This window comes from Gambusia affinis, linkage group LG18, assembly GCF_019740435.1.
Source record: "Gambusia affinis linkage group LG18, SWU_Gaff_1.0, whole genome shotgun sequence".
NCBI lineage: Eukaryota > Metazoa > Chordata > Actinopteri > Cyprinodontiformes > Poeciliidae > Gambusia > Gambusia affinis.
This window is the reverse complement of record NC_057885.1, coordinates 5,240,679-5,246,716: the sequence shown is the minus strand read 5'-3', so window position 1 is coordinate 5,246,716 and position 6,038 is coordinate 5,240,679.

Below are 6,038 nucleotides of genomic sequence, written 5' to 3'. Positions count from 1 at the left end.
ATGCTAGCAGCTAAAAAAATACAAAAATGCGTGCATGAGACACTGCTGGTAAACAGCAGAGCTAGTTTGTGTGTAGTTAGCAGCAGTTCAGAGGATCCCTCAGGGCTTTTTAACAAATAAGCTTTTGATTTGTATCTGGAACCGGAACAAAGCCACCCGATGGCCCACTGACCTTACAGACGCAAAGCCAAGTGGAAGCCGTGTCAGACTCCACAGTCAATATCCTGCGTGTCCTTTTATGAATCATCCTAATCATTATTGGAATCGTTCTGCCTCGTCAACGTTTCTGTCTTCTCTGAAACTGATACGATCTCGTCTCAGCCTCAAGCTGCAGGCCGCAATTTAGCATTTTTTGCTCTGAGCTTTATACTCTGACAGCTTCCTCCTTCGGCACTGTTAATTGAAAGTCGATTTAGAGCATCTGGCACAGTTATAAGCTTCCTTATAATCCTCTTTCAGGAAGATGGTTTAAAGGCAAGAGGGCAGATTTTTTTCACTCTTTTAAAAAAAGACAAGATCACAGTGATGTCTGTATTGGCAGCTTGTTTGAGGAAATGCTTTTTGCATTTCAAGTTGTGTCTATTGAAACTGAATTTGAAACCAGGAGCTTACAGTCACTGAGTAAAAGTACACAAATTTTTTTTATCTCACTGTTTAATCAGACCCGCCTTCTCTCGTTTTAGGTCAGCTAGAACTACTGACGTTATTTCTATTTTTCTAGATGCCACAATAATGAGAGAAAGAATATGTCAGAGATGTATTTATTAATGTCTTCAAAATCAGAAGTTTACAAATTTCTCACCGTGAAACATGTCCTGTACAGTCATGGGCAGAAAAGCGCACTGTTCACAGCGTCTCCTTCTGCTCGCTAACTGGCCATGTAGAAATTCTACTGGAGAAATACAAGTGAATGGGAGAAAACCCAGACTGAGTTTTTAAAGTGAGATTAGAACTGAGCGGAACTGGCAAGACTCTGGCACTACAGAGGGAAATATTTGAAGGTTTTAAAACAGTTTTAAAAACCTGCAAAGGCAGCAGACACATGTTTGCATGTTTGACCAACCTGACCTGACAGGTATAATTTTTGTTGTTGCATTTGGTTTATCTTAGACAATTGCTGCTGATTGGCCTGTGGGTTGAGCAGAGGTTATCCAGATAATCTGATTGTTCTCATGAAGCCTGTTAATCATCATCATTTTCTTCATCAATATCGTCATCAGCATCCAGTCACATGTCAGCATTCACTAAAGCCACAAGAGCAGCAAGTGATTCTTGGCTATTGAGCTGACACACTTCTCACTCTAATCCTTTTAGTGAATTTAAATAGTTGACTGTGCAGAGACCAATCACAGTCAGATGAATTAATCAAAGGGACCAATAGGGATCGTTGAGGAACACTCTAATCCCCGCCTTCATCAAAGCCATATGACTTTAGTTCCTCTTTATTATCTCCAGACCTGTTTACCACAGTCTGGTTTCAGTCTCTGTATTGTTGCCCAACTGCATGCTTGTTCTTCACACAGACCTTCACTGCAGCCTGTCTGACTACGAGATACTTTTCTCCCTCTTCTGCTCACAGTTATGCAATGTTTTTGCTGGCAGGCAGCTTTTATTCTTTGTCAGCCATTATTGTAGGCCAGTCATATGTATGAAGTTGCCAGGAACCTGCAAACGTCCGTATATTCCCCTGATTGTTGGCAATCTCCTCAGTCTCATTTACTGGAACGTGTTACTGGGATCGTGCTCTGTCTTGCAAAGAGGTTTCATTGCAAGCCAGATTAGGAAGAAAAGGGGGATTGGTGTAATTCTGCCTCGCAGTGAAGGTTCAGTTTAACAATGTACTGTAAATGTGTATTGTGTTACGATAGTCAGATATGAGTAATTATATGGCTACCTGTCTAATAAAAGTCCGAATTTTTATTCTTTTAGGTCTGTAATTTGCAATTTGGAGTCAAAACAGACAGTTGCATTTAACAACCATCCGTGGCACAGCATAGTCCAAGCTTGACTCAGTTCAGCTCCTCTGTTGAATTTTTCTATAGTTTTCCGTAGCTTCTTCCCCACAGGTAGGACTTTCACCTGTTCTCCCTCCCCCGGTCAACCCTGACAAGATTCGTCTCCAATTGCAGACATGACGCGGTTCTTCCCCTTTTATTGGAATCGCCTCGGATCTGGTTCAAACCGGACCTAGCCAGGTATTACAAGGAGGCCATATGATCGGCAGCAGACTGCAGCTGTTTATTGGCCTGTGGGTTTACATCTCAGCCACCATTTTCAGTCTGGTGGCTGATGAGACCCAGTAGTTGGCCAGATAGGCAAAACTTGAAGTCCAAATCTTTTTATCAATTGCGGCAGAAGAGCAAAGACAGCATCAACAGGACATGGCAACCGGCAACAGACAAATATATGAAGAGATTTTGGAGGAACTAACCACTTAGGGTGCACACGCAAAATTGTTGCAGGTGATGGCAAACTAACCCGGAGCATCACACTGAAAATTCAGGATTTTCTAAACAATAGCTGCAAAAGCAAATGCGGTTGATTAGCAGTGCTTGCCTATGACCGATGGTGCCATAACATGCTACGGTGAAATATCATCTCTGTCACTGAATATTGAGCACATCATGACAGTCATGTATGATGCTCATATGACTGTCAGACAGCAACAGCTCCATCAGTCAGAGGCCTCCTCAGATTTGCTACCTCATGTGATTACCTCCTTATGGTTGTCACATGACTGACTACCAGCCCACAGCATGACCATCCGCATCAACTCGTTGAAGATACTTGGATGATATGAGTTCCGGCAACTTTTTATTTTCCTTTGGGATCAATAAAGTATTTCTGAATTTCTGAAGAGTGGGTATAGTTCATGTGTTCAGGCTGAAACATGTTCGGTGGAAGCTCAGAAATTACTAGCTACAAGCCAAGAACAAAAATAGAACTCGCAATATCTCACTGAGATTGTGTTCTAAATCAGATTCCAGAATACGGTCTCCTATCTTGGAGATGATTGTTGTTTTCCTCAAACCACTGAGGTTAAGATGCTTAAACTACAACTTCTAAAACTGGTAAAGCATATCATTGGTTTGATCTGCTGTGTATCTCTTCATTTAAACATCCATTCATTGTCTTCACCCGCTTGTCCGTGCAGGGTTACGGGAGCTGGTGCCTATCTCCAGCGGTCATTGGGCACGTTGCCAATTCATCACCGAGTAACACAGGGAGACACAGCACAAACAACAATGCACAAACACGCACACACACGTATACACACACACACACACACACATTCAGACCTTAGGGAAATTTAGAAAGGCCAGTTACCTTGACAGTCATGTTTCTGGACTGTGGGAGGAAGATGGAGTACCCAGGGTTTGAACTCAGAACTTTCTTCTTGCTACAAGGCAACAGTGCTGCCAACTGCGCCTTTCATAAAAAAAAAAAAGAAAAGAAGTTATAAATCATAAAAGACACATAAATATAAAGGCATAACACATTGTATTACTTTATTCTTTATTCAAATTAGAAGAGCGTATCCTAAAATTTAGAATGAACTACTAAACGTTGCAGACTGTAAGCTTCTTACGGCTGAACTAAATGCTAAAATGCATCTCCTGTCCTGGACTGTTTTCTTGGTCCTTCTTTCTCTGGCCCCTTCTATCTTTCACTTAGGTGGTTTTCGTGACATTTGTTTGACCCACTTAGTTCCAGTTATTTTCATTGTGTGTCAGTCAGACCAGCAGCAGCAAAGCTTTTTCTTTCACTCGCTGCAAATTCTTGCACAGGTCACCGAGTTCTTTCTATAGCAGGACCACGGCTATTTAGGGTACGACACGTTCTTTCTAGACTCACAACACTCGCGTAACAAAGCCAGGAAAAGGGGGAAATGTTTGATCTTGTGTTTTTATTCAAAATAGGGTGGGGTTTTTTTCAGCAGGATCCACATGAGATGGTCTCTGTTCAATAACCAGCATAGATCCAAGATAAGTCTATAGCGATGTTTCCATTACAAATCTGCACAGAAATTAGTATTTTGCTAATGAAAAAAAACACACAAAAAACACACACACAATTTTGCAATTGCTGTGTTTCCACTAAATGTTGCCAATCTCCTCATTCTCGTTTACTGGAACGTAAACGAGAAATGCAATTAAAATCACATGTGAATAAGTTTGTTCATGTGATAACTCTTTTTTTAAAAAAAAATAAAAGCAGCATTACCATATATCAACTACTTCCCGTCATATTTTTCATGGTTTCTGCGTGTGGCAACATCTGGTTGTTGATTATGTGATGTGAAAAAAGTGTTTCTTTGCAGTTTTGCAAAAACACTATTTTCCCTTTGGCCCAATAAAAGAAAAGAAGTTAAAAAACAAAAAACAAACACTAGGATAGACGCTTCTGACATTGTCTCTGGTTCAAGACTGACTAGACATGAGGATTATGACATTTGCAGCCCATGAACAGGATTCGTCTGCAGTGACTCTTGCTGTGACTTCAGATTCAGTCCATTTCATATGAAGTTTCCCCAAAATCTTGACCAGCCAAATGTTTTCTTCTACTATACAGAACATTTTGAAAAATCAGTTTCTTCAGCAATGACCTTTTGTAGCTGTGGAGGGAGTCAATGCCTCTGGACATTTGTTCAGTCAGCAGTCTTCCTGATGATTGTGTAACCTACTAACACAGATTGAGATAGCATTTAGAGCAGGGGTCTCAGACTCCAGTCCTCCAGGGCTGCTGTCCTGCAGGTTTTAGATGTGCCACAGGTACAAAACACTGGAATGAAATGGCTTAATTACCTCCTCCTTGTGTAGATCAGTTCTCCAGAGCCTTAATTATTCTATTCAGGTGGTTCAGCAGAGGCACATCTAAAAGTTGCAGGATCGCGGCCCTCGAGGACTGACGTTTGAGAACCCTGATTTAGAGGCTGAGGAAACCTTTGTAGGTGTTTCATCTCGATTCACTTATTATGGAGAGACAATATTTTTCCTCTAAGGAAAGTTCCACTTTATTAAATGAGTGGCTTTGTCATAATATATATATATATTTTTTTTCAGATGTTCGTGTGCAGCCAGGGCTACTCTGGAAAGTTTTAGATTTAAAATCAATGATGTGATAGAAGGGCCCAGTTGAAGCCCAAATCTTAATCCAATTAAGAATCTGGTGACAAGTTAGAGAACTGATATTAAAAGACACTAAGAATTCAGATCTCTTTATGTCCGAAGCTGGTAGAGACATGCCCTGAAATTCTTGTACCTGTAATTGCAGAGAAACGGGCACAACGACGTGTTAATTTGAAGGCAGCAAAGTGGTGGTATGTTGACGCTTGTTGTTGTGGTGTGACACAATTTGTCCCTCGTGGGGGTTGCGATATTTTTTGGGGGATTGTTGTAGCCTAAAATTACTGATTTTGCAGCACCTTTCTGAAAAAGTTGCAGTCAAAGTTGAGACAAATTAGAAGGACAGAAAGGGGGACTGGTCAACATTCAGTCGAGTTGCAGTGACTGGTCAGTTTTGCAGAAAAGTTGCGATGACTGGTGAAAATTGCGAGTCCGTGCAAAAATTTGTGAATGAGGAATTTTTGCATTGTAATTTGTTGATGGCCAACATCATGGTAAACATCAGGCGTCTTCCACGTATGGACTCATTTCTGAATGAAATTCTATGGGTGAAAATCCTCCTGTCCTCTAGGCAATTGGTGAAATTAAAGCCAAGAACTCATCTGAACTATATCAGACCTCAGTGACGATAAAGTAGAACAGGGCGTCGTTGTCGCCTTGTTTGACTTTGTGTGCGCGTGCGGAGAGGCTGGGTGTTTGCTGAGCGTACAGCGGAGACAGAGAGCAGGCCTGTTTGAGCCGGGAGACGCCACCAGCCATGCTGCTTTTAATTACATCACAGGCGAGAGAGGCTGTGGTGGCAGAAAAATGGGGATTACGACACCGGGTCACAGTCTGTCCACAGAGAGAGCCTGCTATCAGGGCTCTGCAGGCAAGATTGCGCTCTCAAAGCAAACAACGTGTCCTCACAAC